General features: G+C 47.0%; 1 pseudogene; it reads right to left on the bottom strand.

Annotated features, from left to right (window-relative positions):
- Nucleotides 1–11,656: 11,656 nt before the first annotated feature.
- LOC102419612 lies at nt 11,657–12,101 on the bottom strand (annotated as a pseudogene).
- Between the last annotated feature and the right edge of the window lie 3,419 nt (nt 12,102–15,520).

The following is a 15,520-nucleotide window of genomic DNA, read 5'->3' as shown; positions in this document are numbered from 1 at the left end:
ACTATTTCTAAGGAAGAACTGTGAATCCAGAACGTTGGCTTTTTGAGGGAAGGGGCTCTGGGGCCTCGTCTACTGTGCTGCCTTCCCTTTGCTAAATGAGTTGGAGCCGGTGATTCTTTCCCCCAGGTGTTTCCAGCTCTGTGCGGGAAGAAAATGTAGACAGAATGTTCTTTCACTCGTCTTACACAGGTTTTCCTTTGGGTTTTTGTTGTTGGAGTTGTTGTTCCGAGGGATAGTTCTCAAACTCCAGAAATAAGATGGTGGGGCTATTTGGATCTCAGGATTTGTTTTCCTGATAGCCACCTATTTCGTGCAAAATCCCCCACGTCTCAGCAGCCGGGGCTCCTCTGGAACCCCAGTTTCTGGTTTTTATTGGTACAGCTGCCCAATATTCTCATGAAGTGAGTCGGGCAAAGCGATACTTGAAATCACAGCGTCCAGAGTTACAATTCTAGATGGGAACTTTGGGAAAGATACTTGAACTTCCTTAAATGTTCTGGTTTTCGTATCTGTTTATTGAAATAATAAGAGTACTTACCTCATAGGGTTGTTGTGGGTATTAAATGAGAGAACATACATACCATTACTATTCTAAGTGCTTTCTGTGTATTCACTACAGGCGATTCTCGACTTAAGATGGTCTGACTAAATGATTTTTTTGACTTTATAATGGTACCAAAGTGACACACATAAGAAATGTCATTAGAGATTTAATACTTTATTACAAAACAGGCTTTATATTAGATGATTTTGCCCAAATAACGTCAGTGTTCTGAGCACATTTAAAGTAGGCTAGGCTAAGTTACGATGTTTAGTAGGTTAGGTGTATTAAACACATTTTCAACATAGTATATTTTCAACTTACAGTGAATTTACAAGGACATAACCCCATCGTAACTTGAGGAGCATCTGTAATTAAATTCTTCATGAACTCCTTGAAATAGGATCTGTTATTGTTTTAATTTTACAGAAGAAAAAACTGAATCACAATGAAGAAAAGTAGCTTTCTAAATCACCCATGCTCCTGGCACATAGAGGATGGTTTTCATTAATATAGTCTCCGGTGGAGAATTAGGAACCATCTGGTCTACCCTTGTCACCAGGGCTCAGCCTGGAGCTGCTACTTAATAGGATAATTTCATTAATGCCAAAGGAATATAACAAAGTATATTCCTCAAAACGTTAAAAATCTTAATGTTCATACAAAGGGTAAGCAGGTGCAGCTACCTGTTTAGCTCATTAATGAGGGCTCCAGCAGGATGATGAAGCCAGGTCACAAGAGAGTATGAGGGTGTGGTTATTAAACAGGCAACATGATAGCCTTGGCTGGTTTGGCTCAGTGGATGGAGCTTCGGCCTGCAGACTGAAGGGTCCTGGGTTCAATTCCGATCAGGGGCACATGCCCGGGGTTGTGGGCTCGATCCCCAGTGAGGGGCATGCAGGAGCCAGCTGGCCAATGATTCTCATCATTGATGTTTCTATCTTTCTCTCTCCTTCTCCCTTCCTCTCTGAAATCAATAAAAATATATTAAAAAACAAACAAACGAACAAAAAATAGGCAACACGAGGGGTCCTTGAGTTGGCAGAACTGCTCTGTGTCATGACTAGTGGTAGATACATGAACCTACACATGTGATACAATTGCATGGGACCAAATACAAATACACAAATGACTACAAGTAAGACTGGGGAAATCTGAGTAAGATGGGTGCAGTGTACCCCTGTCAACACTGAATGTGATCTTGTACTATAGTTCTGGGGAACCTGGGAAAGGGCATACAGATCTCTTGGTATTATTTCTTACAAGTGTGTGTGTGTGTGTGTGTGTGTTGTGTGTGTGAATCTACACATGATCTTAAAATAAAAAGTTTAATTTAAAAACAAAATAAATAACTCAGATAAAAAGAAAATAAGAAGAACTGTTGTTTTGTTGTTGTGGTTTTAAGTAGGCAGTGGAAAGAAGGGAAGCTGAGATAAGATGACTAACTTAAATACAAAACTTGTTATATCCTATGAGGGGGAAAAAGCCATCGTCTTTGGGGTTCTCTATCAGATGGAAAAGAGATTCACTGGTCCTGGTCCAACCTCTTCATTTTACAGCTGAGCAATGTGAGTGGAGATGGCTTCCCTAAGGGCAAGCGGCTAGTTCATGGCAGAGTGCGTTCCGTTAAACCTCATCTTATTCCAAAACGGACCTGAGGCAGTCATTATGGAGTCATTGAAACTGTTGAACACCAACTATGTGCCAGGCACTGTACTAGGCTCCAGGCTCGGCCGATAACTACCATTGGGTTCCTGCCCTGAAGGAACTGATGGTCTTACTGGATGATGAGGCCGTGGGCAGATCATTACTGGAGATGAATATTCAGCAGCGAGTAGAAACGGTATGAAGGTAGGTGGAGGGAGGTAGAGGGTCCTGATGGCCTTAGGGTCTCAGGGTTTAGGGGAGTCTAATGACGGGAGTCTAATGGCCCAGGGCAGGCCTGGGCTAGGTTCTGAGATTACTGGCAGGCCCAGAAGAGAATGATAAGAGAGGGGGTTGCAGAAATGGGGAGCTGGGGGAAATGAGGGAGCATATTGATAGCCAAGAGATAAGGCCAAAAGGGTGGGCTAATGAGAGGGATGTAATTGCAAGATGGAGAACAGAAGGCAGCTGGAGCCCCAGGACCAAGAAAACAAGTGGTTTAAACTGCGCAGTGTTTAGAGCAGTGATGGCGAACCTATGACACGCATGTCAGAGGTGACACGCGAACTCATTTTTTTGGTTGATTTTTCGTTGTTAAATGGCATTTAAATATATAAAATAAATATCAAAAATATAAGTCTTTGTTTTACTGTGGTTGCAAATATAAAAAAATTTCTATATGTGACACGGCACCAGAGTTAAGTTAGGGTTTTTCAAAATGCTGACACGCTGAGCTCAAAAGGTTCGCCATCACTGGTTTAGAGCATATGGTGGTGCCAGTGGCTCGTTGGTACTAGTCACAATGGGTTCTCAGGAAGCTGACTGCCCAGGAATCTGAGCCTGGGACTTCGGGGCTGGCTGCACCAGGGCTCCTGGGCTGGGCCCCGGGGAGGATATGGCCTCTGGAACTGAGACTTGGATGCGAACCTCGAACAAAAACTTGGCAGAGCATGAGTCCAGGCCAGGCTGGCACAGGCGCTGCTTCCAAGGTATTTTATATGCAGCCGCCGGCCTCACTCACACACTGCGGCAGTGTAAGGAGGCCGTCTTCCAGCCTCAGCAGCCTCAAGCCCTGGCCTCCTTCCTGGGATTCCTGGCAGGGCCCAGGGAGAGTAACATGGGGAACAGGGACCGGTCGGTCCTCTGCTTGCACACAATGGAAATGTTGGTTGGATGGGACTGAAGAATGAAATGTCAGGCCCCTTCAGGGCAGGGACCAAGCCTCATTGGTCTGTGAGTCCCTCACAGGGTCCACCTAACAGCACAGATGATCACTGTCCCCTCGGGACTTGTCCAGGGCGCACCTCCTGCTTACCTTTATGGAAGGTCAGCTAGCGTGGTAAGGCACCTACTAAGTGTTAGGTCTGCTCCAGCCACTTTATAAGATGAAGAGACAGAAGTAACTTGCCCAATATCACGTAACCAGTAGATGAGATTGAGGGGATGGAACCCCAGCTCTGTCTGACAGCAAAGCCAATTCTCATTGCACTCTAGCACCTCAGCATCAGCGCCCCCCCCCAAATTGTGGTGAATAAATTAATCTCGTTCCTTTTAAAACCCCCAAAGGGTCTTGCCTTTGTCACCAAACTCCGCTTCCATGGCCCACAGGAATTATTTTCTCTCTGTCTCAATGCCTCCTCTCACCCAAGCTCATCTCCCTGCTGCCCTAGAGACTGTTGGTTAAACTTGCCCGGGTGACACCGCCCTGTTCTCTGTCCCCAGAAATGGAGTCTGGAGTCTATTACCCTGTGGCCCTCGGTAAATTGACCTGTGACTGAGAGAACAGTAGTGGGTAATTGCGAACCAAGCTACTTAATACGGTTCGAGGTTATGGGATTTTGCAAAGTTAATCCAAATGTTCTCAGGTCTCCCTCGCTCTGGTGCAGACGGGCTCACGTGAAGAGAAAAGCGCGTGTTTCAACACTGGGCCTTGCCACCACCCGTCCTCCCGGGACCCAAGCCCTCTGCAATCTTCCAAAGCGTTTCAGGGCCTGAATCCTTGGGTGCGGCTCGCGAATCAGTCCTGCCAGCTGCTGCTCTCTACCCAGGGGTCCTGTTTCTGCTTTTTGTTTTTTTGTCTTTCTGCTTAAGAAAGTGTCCCCTCCCATGTAGCCCCCTCCCCCGCACATCCCGGCACTGGCCTATGGTCCAGGCACATTTATTTTGCCCACTTCCGGTGGGCACTGAAGTGATTGCACTCTTAATTATTGCCCCAACCACCAATACTCTAGAGCAGTGGTTCTTCACCAGGTGAGTTTTGCCCCCTAGGGGACATTTGGTGAATCTAGAGACATTTGGGGTTGTTACAAGTTGGGGGCGCCTGCTATTGGCATCCATGAGTAGAGAGGCCAGGGGTGAAATGCTCAGGACAGCGCTCCCCCACAAAGAACGACCGGTCCCCAGCGTCAGTGCTGTGAAGCAGAAAGCCCTGCTCTAGAGCGGGGACCCAGAATGGGCGGGTGACATCGTAAAGTCGGGAGACCTCTCCCTTTCCGTGTTGTGCTGTAATTTTAGAGGGGGTCCCCCGTAGTGTTGCTTATACCCTACCGTGGATACTTTTGTGGCAACTAGCTTTCTGAGATTTTAAAAAAATATATATGTTTTTATTGATTTCAGAGAGGAAGGGAGAGAGATAGAGAAATAGAAACATCAATGATGAGAATCATTGATTGGTTGCCTCCTGCACACCCCTATGGCAGGGGTGGGGTGGGGGATCAAGCCCGAAACCCGGGCATGTGCCCTTGGCCAGAATCGAACCTGGGGCCCTTTAGTCCACAGGCCGACCCTCTATCCACTGAGCCAAACCGGCTAAGGCTAGCTTCCTGAGATTTTGCTTTCAGCCCCCTCCTCTCCATGGGCTCAGGTCGTGGACAGAGGACAGATCTGAGGGACAACCGCTGGTTCTCTTTGGAGTTGTCCTCCCCTCCGACCTTGAGGCTTGGCTCTCCCACTGCTGGGCGAGGCTGCCAGGCCTGGCGCCCTGCCCTGAAGGCGAGTTATTTTCGGGGAGGCTCCGTGGTCCCCAATGCAAACACGCTGCCAGCACCACCACTCTGTCCTGACACGTCTGAACTCCAGGGCAGGTCCCAGCGTAAGCTCAAAGGAGACGGGGAATCTTTTGTGAATCGATGTCCAGGGGCTACAGAACGTGGATGAGCGCTATTGCAGGCACAGCTGTGGTTTGCCCCTGTGTCAGCTGGACTCTCTTGTTAGCAAGTAATAAACAAGTCAACATCCACCGAAACAGAACTGTGAGCAGAAAAAGGGACTGTTGGCTCAGGGAGGAGAAAGGCAAAGGGTAGGCAGGCTTGGGGTGAGGCAGAGCTCAAGGCTCAGATGCTCTCAAGGACCCCCTGTCTTCCTCTTCACATTTCAAGCCCCCTCTTCTGTGTGGGCCCCCCTGTCAGAGAGGCTCTGCTCCTGATGCTTACGAGACATGGGACCTGCAGGGTGAAGACTGTGACTTATGCCTCTGTGAGCCACAGAGCCTGGTGAAATGCCTGGGGTGTGTGATGGCCTTCAGCAAATACTGGTTGAGATGACCATCAGAAGCAGGGAGTTGGGTATGAGATGTGAGCTAAATGCGTGAAGGTGGACATGCTCTCTGAGAGCAGACAGGGTTAGAATGCAGAGTGGGGAACCAGGTTTGTAGAGTGGCCATCTTCTCCTCAGTGATGTTTGAGCCTCCCGTTTACTGATTTTGCTGGATAGGAACTACAAGGCCGTGGGTCAATGGTGTGGGGCCTGCGTGAGCCAGTCCCCTTACGGCGTCATCTAAGTCCCTGCATGACCTTGGCTTCATGAAGTTTTCCACAGGGCTACCTGCCTTCTTATAAGTCCCTGAGGTCTGCCTGGCTGGTGTGGCTCAGTGGTTGAGCACTGACCCATGAACCAGGAGGTCACGGTTCAATTCCCAGCCAGGGCCCATGCCTAGGTTGGGAGCTCAATCCCCAGTAGGAGGCATGCAGGAGGCAAATGATCAATGATTCTCTCATCATTGATGTTTCTCTCTCTCCCTCTCTCTTTCTCTCTCTGAAATCAATATATATATAAAAAAGATATATATATATTTTAAATCCCCAAGGTCAGATCTAGATATTTAGGATGGGAAACTTGAAGAAAAAGCTGCGTTAGAGGAAAACCCTGAAAGGATATTTATTTTTCACAGGCTTCACGTCCCTGTGTCTATTACACCAAGCCCAGCAGAGCTGTCTCACAGTGGAATCTGTGCATTGGGGTGGGGTCAGGCCACACAAGCAGGTTATTGACTTTATGGATGATGCTGTCCAAACTCTTCCATTGGAAAAGCCACCTCCTTTCGTAAACATCAAGGATGGTAATATGATTTAAATCAAAGCCAACTGTACCTGCTTCCAGAACCTTGCAGGAACTTGTCAAAAGTGGGAGCTTGAACTTGACTTCTCAGAAGAAAAAAAAAATAAAGGAAGCTTAAACTTGCTTTTAAAGCTAGCCAGGGAAAGCTGCAAAGACAGGGACTGGGGATTTGAGAGCCAATTACTGCATTACAGAAACACAAAATCCAATTGGCCCAACTGAAGTTTTATGTATGCTTCCGGCAGAAGACCCACAGCATCTCTGTCCTGTGTGGCTGTTGCGGAAGAGATGCTGGAAGCCACCAGCTGCTTAGACACTAACAGCGAGTCACGGACTGAGAAGCTTGTCAAGCTTAATCCTGCTCATTCTGGCCGTGTCCTTTGGAAACGGTCACTGGAAACCTTTTCATCCAGACAGTGGTTATAGATGATTATCCTAATTTATTTATATTGTTTTACTCCCCCTACCCCCACCCCCTTCTTTCCAAATACTCACTTGCACTTAGTAGGTGTGTGTTTGGCCAAAGCCATCTTTCTGAAGTGGCACCGTTTCCAGCTGCAGCCTCTGAGAGTGGGTTCCAATTTGGTGAGTCCAGCAGGGAAGACAGTCATTTCAAAAATGCACTCAGACCGCAAAGGGAACCCCTAGAGGAGGCGGATCCCCGAGGGCAAGGCTCTCTCCTTGCTGGACTCCCTGCCTCCAGGCCTGAGCCCTTCAAAGGGACCCTCCACTGGCCCAGGCTCGCACGCCCACAGGACTCTGTCCAAACTCCTCACCCGGGGGCCATATGACCGCTCGTGACTTGGCCCCTGCCTCTCTTTGGCTGTTTTGTTCCTTTTCACCAGCAATACCTCTCAGACATCTCTCTTCCCTGCATCCCAGAGATCCTGCCAAATGGCAAGGACGGAGTCTCTGTCCTTCCCTTCTGCCTCCCGGGCCTGGAACAGGGCCTGGCCCCGCTGAGAGATGCAATAAATACTCAGGACGGCACCAACTGTTCCCCACGGTCTGTTTGTCCCTGGCGCTGTCCATTTCTCTTCAGCACAACAGGGGCCCCGTTGCTGGTTAAGCTCCAAATTTCCTGTCCTCCTAAAGGAGGTGAGACACACTGAGGGCTTGTGAGTACTATGCTTTATCTTCCGTCCTTGTCACATGTCAGCCCTCGAATAACATGCAGTGAACAGACCCTGTGTAACAGCAGTCTGCCTGTAATCTGGGGCTCTCGCCTCAGCTCAACCTTCTGACCTCTTGGTTGGCCTCCTGGGTTCCCTTGGTCTCTGGCCTTAGACCCTTTAGGGGTTGCTCCACCCTGATTGGATCTGGGACAGGGTTGTGGACTTGGCGAGGCTGGTTTTTGCCGATACGCTCTTGTTCGTGTGTCTTTTCTCTATTTTCTTTCACCACCTCGTGCCCTTCCCTTGCTGTCAGTGGAGGATCTAAATCAGCCGTTGGCACATTGTCGTGCCTGGCGTGGGAAGCTGTGACATGAGCCCCACTGTGTACCAGGCTCCGAGCCAGGCTTACCTTCTCTTTTTCTCTGATCACCCACCTTTGATGCAGATATCATGATTCTCATTTTATACCCCAGGAAATCGAGGCTTAGTGAGGCGAAGTAGTGGGGCAATGACAGAGACAGTAGATGGGGACGGATGTCTTTGGAGTCACACAGATCTGGGTGCTGAAGGCCTGGCTCCACCACTGGCTGGTTGGTTGTTTTGAGCAAGTTCTTGGTCTTTCTGAGGCACCGTGTTCTCGTGTGTAAAATGGTAGTAATCATAGCAGAGTTTGACACATTATAGACCAAAAAAAGGAGGGGAGGGAAGTGTTATTACTTAGTCACTTCTGAAGGCTCACACAGCTTACAGAGTTGGAGCTGGGACTTGATCCTAGGCTGCCTGACTCCAAGGGCAGTGCCTGCCCCACCATCGTACCCTCCTGCTGGGCACACAGCAAGCTGGCTACCAGTGATGCTTGTTGAGTGAACATGGATTTAAGTCATTTAATTCACAGACACTGAGAGCCCCACGAGGTTCCGTCTCAAAATGGAGTCGGATTCAGAGATATCGAATAAAGAATAAAAAGCTATTAAGCCCTAACCAGTTTGGCTCAGTGGATAGAGCATCGGCCTGCGGACTGAAAGGTTCCAGGTTTGATTCCGGTCAAGGGCATGTGCCTTGGTTGCGGGCACATCCCCAGTGGGAGGTGTGCAGGAGCCAGCTGATCGATGTTTCTCTCTCATCGATATTTCTAACTCTCTATCCCTCTCCCTTCCTCTCTATAAAAAATCAATAAAATATATTTTTAAAAATTCCTGCACTCTCCTGGAAGTTTTTCATTTCTTCTTTGATTTCATTGGTAACCGATGCATTGTTTAATAACATGCTATTTATCCTCCATGTGTTTGAAAGTTTTTGAGTGTTTTTATTCTAGTTATTTCTTGTTTCATGCCATTGTGATCTAAGAAAATGCTTGATATAATTTCGTCTCCTTGAACTTGTAGAGACTTAGTTTGTGTCCTAACATGTGGTCTATCTTTGAGAATGCCACAGGTGCACTTGAGAAGAATGTATATTCTGAAGCTTTGGGGTGAAATGTTCTGTAAATGTCAATAAAGTCCATCTGATCTAGTATATCACTTAGGGTCACTGTTTCCTTGTTGATATTTTGTCTGAAAGATCTATCCAGTGAAGTCAGTGGGTGTTGAAGTTCCCTACTATGACTGTATTGCTGTCAGTCTCTTGCTATGACCTTTGCTTTAAACTCAAAATTGATAAAAGATTTAAATGAAAATCATCCTATATAATAAAAGGCTAATATGCAAATTGTCCCCTCAACTGGGAGTTCGACACGGAGTTCTACCAGGGGGCGGGGCCTGCCCGCCAACTGCCCACAGCCCCTCTCCCAGGCCAGCCCCACCCCTGATTGGCTCCCCCCACCCCGATCGGGGTGGGCTGGCCAGACCCCACCCATGCACGAATGCATGCACTGGGCCTCTAGTGAAATCATAAACATCCTGGAAGAAACCATAGGCAGCAAAATCTCAGACATCTCTCATAGCAATGCTTGCCGATACATTTCCTAGGGCCAGGGCAAGGAAAACAAAGGAAAAAGTAAACAAATGGGACCACATCAAAATAAGCTTCTGCACAGCAAAAGAAACCATCAACAAAATGAAAAGGGAGCCCACTGTATGGGAGAACATATTTGCCAATGATACGTCTGATAAGGAGTTAATTTTCAAAATATATAAGGATCTCATACAACCTAACAAAAGTAAGACAAACAATCCAATTACAATATGGGCAAAGGATCTAAATAGACACTTCTCCAAAAAGGACATACAGATGGCCAAGAGACATATGAAAAAAAATGCTCAAAGTCACTGATCATCAGAGAGATGCAAGTTAAAATGATAATGAGGTACTACCTCATACCTTCCAGAATGGCTACTATCAGCAAATCAGCAAAGGACAAGTGCTGGTGAGAATGTGGAGCAAAGGGAACCCTAGTATGCTGTTGGTGGGAATGCAGACTGGTGCAGCCACTGTGGAAAAGAGTATGGAGTTTCTTAAAATCATAAAAAATGGAACTCCCATTTGACCCAGTGATCCCACTTCTAGGAATATATCCTAAAAATCCTGAAACACCAATCAGAAGGAATATATGCACCCCTATGTTCATAGTAGTGCTATTTACAATAGCTGAGATCTGGAATCAGCCCAAGTAGATGAGTGGATAAAAAAGCTGAGGTAATTTTACAGAATGGAATACTATGCAGCTGTAAAAAGGAAGGATCTCTTACCCTTTGAGACAGGTGGAGGGACCTGCAGACTATAATGCTAAGTGAAATAAGCCAGTCAGAGAAAGACAAGTATTACATGATCTCATTCATATGTGGAATCTAATGAACAAAATAAACTGATGAACAAAATAGATCCAGAGAGATGGAAGCATGATGAATCTCAGAGGGAAGGGGAGAGAGACAGGAAGAGATTAACCAAAGAACTTACATGCATATATGCATAACCCATGGACAAGGACAGTAGTGTGGTGAAGGCCTGGGGAGGGAGTGGGAGAGGTTGGAGGGGGCTCCAGAAAGGTGCTGAGGGCCTGACCCCTGCCTGGAGTAGAGGCCAACTGACTGCAGCCCTGAAACAGGAGCTGTGGGGGAACGGAGCCTGGCTGTGGCTTCCAGGGGGTTAGGGGAGAAACGGTGAATCTATAGTGGACGACCCGAGGGCTGAGCACCTGACAGGAGGACCATTGCAGGGGACTGAGGGGTAGAAAACACACCAAGGAAGTTGAACTAAATGCACTCATCTCGCTGTCTGCACATCCCTGTGACCTACTTGACTCTGCTGGCAAGTTACTGGGAAAGATCTGCTCCACCTGGAGGAGGAAGACCTTTGAGCTGTGGATTAGCTTTAAAACAACACACAAAAAGCCTTTCATGTATTTTGATGACACCAGGTGTCTCCTTATTGTCTGGCCCTGGAAGGAAGAGTACGCTTCACTGAAGAGCTTTCTTCAATGATGTGGGTAAACAAAATGTATGTGAAAACAAAGGCTTTAGACTCTGGCAGGCCTGGGTGGCAGCCTGCCTCTGGCCTCAGCTGTAGGGTCTCAGGCAGGTTACTGAACCTCAGTTTCCTCTTCTGAAAAAAAGGGGGGCAGGAGGAGGACGGTAGCACTTACCTACAAGGTTGATGGGACAATGAAGTGGAGCTGGGAATCAAATTCCACTCCACGCTCTGCACTACCAGTTGTTTCAGGAACCTTTCTTTGCATCCATGGCTCTGAGCTTGAGGCTGGCCCTCAGCAGGAGCCTATGAATGTGAGTTTCATTTCATTTCTTCTATCAGCCTCATGCCGCAACCCCCAGGCTTTCCTTTCCAGCACCGTTCAAGAATCCCCTCCTTCGTGAGGACTACCCATGGCTGGTTTCAGTCCCGCCAGCAACCCCCAGGTTCTTATGAACAACTATCTTCTATCCCATCCACATTAGCTATTAGGCTATCTCAGTGAACATTACCAGCTGCCATACAGACAGTCAGACATCTCATCTCTTCATTTTATTGATTGATTTGTTTAATAAAGTTGTATTTTTCAAAATGTACAGCCGGTGGGACCTGTTGTTCATGCATCTTCTCCAACAGCTGGGCATACCGACCTTTGGTGTTTCTGGGGTAAATTACTTGAGCTCTGTGCTTTGAAACTAGTTGAGTAAGTGCTTTCCTAAGGCGCTCCTGAGGGCTGCCCTGGCCAACAGGACCTTTACTGAGGATCCGCGGATCTTCAGTCTCTCAGAGACAACAGCTGGGTTATGAGCTTATAGTTGGGAACGGAGTTTGTCACATGTTGTTTTGTCAAACAAGACTAGGTTAGTGAGCTTGTCCCGAACTTTGCCTTGGGACCTCTTCTTCCTTTTGGCCTTGTCCCTGGACTCGTTCACTGGGTCTTTGTCTTTCTTGGCTGGCTTTCCAGCATCTTTCTCCTTCGAGTTGTCCTTGGGCGGCACAGCCAGACTCAGGGAGCAGGGCCTCCACGGCTGCCTCCCCAAGATGTCGGACGGAGAGCTCATCTCTTCATTTTAAGTGATGGAACTTTCTTTGTAAATTAGGCGAATAGCAAGGTATGGATTCTTGGGTGTTGTTCTTGTATCTTTATATTTTATTACTATTTTTGATAGCATGATTGATGATTAACTGTCATCTAATAACTAAAAATTACATAAGCAAATACTCTGGGTGGGTACAAAGCCTTTACTAATAAGAAAAAGCAGAATATGACATAGCTCTATTTTTTTTTAAATCACTTTTATTTCACAAATAATATATTTAAAAAGTAGAAATGTTACAGACACGGCCCCATGAACCCCTCTCCCCCTCTGACTTTGGTCCCCTGTCTTTTCCTCAGAGACAAATATTGTTATCATACACATACACACACACACGTGTGTGTGTATATATCTCTGCGTAAAATAGATAAATATGATAACATGGTATATAATAGTTTTTTCCCATATGAAAGTTCTTTTTACCATCTTGCTTTTTTTTTTTTACTGATTATTATTCATTAGATGTCTATCTATATAAATCTACTTTATACTTTTAGGTTGTTGTATAGTGTTGGGCAGGGGGAAGTCGCCCCTCTACCCTTCTTGAGTTCTTCTAGCTGGACTAATAATAAAATTCACACAAGGCCAGATTAACAGAAAAAAATATATAATTTAATACATGCCCACAGGAGATCATAAATTAGGCTCAGAGAAATGAACAAGTTGACTTGTTACCCTTTTTACATAGACAAAGAAACAATAAATTTGTGATGCGTTGATAGGACAAAGACACTTAGGTTTGGGTGCTCATTAGTGAGGAATCTCAACACAGTTTGGGCTCGGGTAGTAAGTTAGTAAAGGAGTAACAAGGTTTGTTTATGTAAGCTTTTTGGCCCTGGATTCCTTCACGCTAGCAATAAGGGTGTCTTTTTTTCATTTTTATTAAATCCTCATTGTTGAAAGTATTGCATATGTCCCTTTTCCCCTCATTGACCCCTTCTAGCCTGCCCCCAACCATGCACCCCAGGCCTCACCAAAGGGTGTCTCCCTTAGCCCGCCTGGAGCAGGGAGGGCACCTTCCCCAGGGGAGATGTATTTTCTGCATCAAGGAGACAAGGGAGAGCTGGCCTGCCCTCTGGCACTGGCTGCTTGTCAAGTAACTTTAAATCAAAGTCATCCGTATCCCACTGTGAGATCTTTTGGGGTAGCCTGCTCCGGGCTCCGACAGTACAATTCCATACTATAGGGAAACCACAGCTTATTTAATTATCCAACTGACGAATGGCTACATCGATTCCACTCTTCACTAGCGCAGTGGCCTAGAGAGCGCCCCCCACAGGCTCTGCAATGGAGGGAGGTTTTCTACGGGAGGCACGGAGGATTAGAATTGCCAGGGCATCAAGGTGTGCACATTTGCAGCTCGAATAGATTCTGCCAGTTGTCCTCCGAGATAGATAGTTCTCTTTGTACTCCCACCAGCAGTATATGAGAGGACCCATTAGCCCACACCCTTTCAACATGTAATATTAGCAGACTTCTTAACTTTTGCCATTCTGATGGGTAAGAAATTATATCCTGTTATTGAAAGTTTGTATGGCTCTATTTTTTTTCTTTATTGATTAAGGTATTACAAATGTGTCCTTATTCCCCCATTGTCCCCCCACCCCCCAAGTCCTGCCCTCACCCTCACCCCCTGTTGTCTGTGTCCATTGCTTATGCTTATATGCATGCAGACAAGTCCTTTGGTTGTGCTCTCCCCCTTACCCCCACCCTTCCCTACCTTCCCTCTGAGGTTTGAGCATCTGATCTGTCTCTAGATCTGTTTTTGTTCATCGGTTTATGTTGTTCATTATAATCCACAAATGAGTGAGAGAGAGCATGTGATATTTCTCTTTCTCTGACTGGCTTATTTCACTTAGCATAATGCTCTTCAACTCCATCCAGCATGGCTCTATTTTTCCGTCATTCTTACATAACCTGTTCAGTTCCCAATTAAATTACAGGAGCAGAGGGGGTTGGGTACGTGTTTTGTATCCTCTCATGGCACACAGTGCTAGGCACAGGGTAGGCTCTCGTAGATGGAGTCTAGAGGATGGATTGATTGGTTTGGACAATTTTTAAATTTCAAGAAACAAAACAGCAGAGGTGGAAATGTCAAGAAAGGAAGGTGCCGCTGATCTGAGTAAAGGGGGATAGGGAAGGTGAGCCCTCGGAGAGCACAGAGAGGTTCTAAGGGTGTCTGCAGGGAACAGAAAGTGAGATTTTGACTTTTCCTTTTGGCTGCCTCCCAGTTCATCAGCTTGTTTCTTGCCTCCTGGGTGTCTCTTTGGGGAGAAAAGACTTCGGGCCTGATTTCCCCAAGGACAGACAGGACTCTGCTTGCTCCTTCTTGCTGTCCTTTCTGTTCCAGCTGTTGCTCTCAGCAGGCGTCTTTCTCGCATGCTGCTGGGTATGAGGGGATGCCATTTCCACCACCAACCCCCACGGCCAAGTGCGGATAGGACAGGCTGGTGATTCAACTCAGGAACTGGAGCCCTCCTGGTCAGGACCCGTGGCCTTTGGGGACTGACAGGCTAGTACTGCAGTTGTCCTTCTAGACCGTATAAGTCCATTAGTCAGTATTTCTCCCCAACTATTGCCCAGGCCACACTGAGAAGCTCTGTTCTGGACTCTTATGTGGGTTCCAGGCCCTGGAATCTCCAGCCCAAATCACAACACGCCTGTTCCCAGGTTCTTCATGGGCCTCTTCTCCTGATCCATCCTCTGGGTTTGCACACCCTGGGCCAAGGGCCAGCTGTTTGAGGGAGCAGCAAAGATAAAGGTTGAACATGTGTGCTGGGCTGTCCATACGCAGGCATTTGAGGCCCTGTTGGCGCCAGATGGAGGGGAGATGGGAAGAAAAGGGGTTCAGGCTGCCGGCTGGTGGAGGAAGGGGTGCAAAGATTCGGGTAAGCCCAGCTGAAGGAGCCCACTTCTCTGTACATCTGGAACCCCTTTACAGTGTTCCCATGTGCTACGGCCAGCCAGTCAGGAAAATCTGGGCCAGGCATTCTCTGCTGTGACTTTCAATGTTTTAAATTCTGACTTTTCTCCATGGCCACAGTTGAGAGCCTCTTAGCAGTTTGCAGAGTAGGTGGGTAACACATGGACTCACTGGTGACATGTGACATTTGGCTCTCTGCTTCCTCAGTATTGGGATTGGAGCCTCATCAACTCGGCTTCGTCAGCCACCCCTCCCTCCCTCAGTATAGACACACTGTGCTTCTGATGCCCGCCTCACCACTCTGGGAAAGGATTTTGTTTGTTTTCCTTAAGTGTGATGAAAAGCAAACAAACGCAGGCAAACGCCCCAAAGGAACGATAGGCAAATGATTTGACAATTTAAAACAAACAAACACCTAATTAGCTAATAGGCATACAAATAATGTAATATCTCTAGTAAG

The sequence above is a fragment of the Myotis lucifugus genome, unplaced genomic scaffold (assembly GCF_000147115.1).
Source record: "Myotis lucifugus unplaced genomic scaffold, Myoluc2.0 scaffold_114, whole genome shotgun sequence".
NCBI lineage: Eukaryota > Metazoa > Chordata > Mammalia > Chiroptera > Vespertilionidae > Myotis > Myotis lucifugus.
This window is presented reverse-complemented; position numbering and strand designations above follow the sequence as displayed.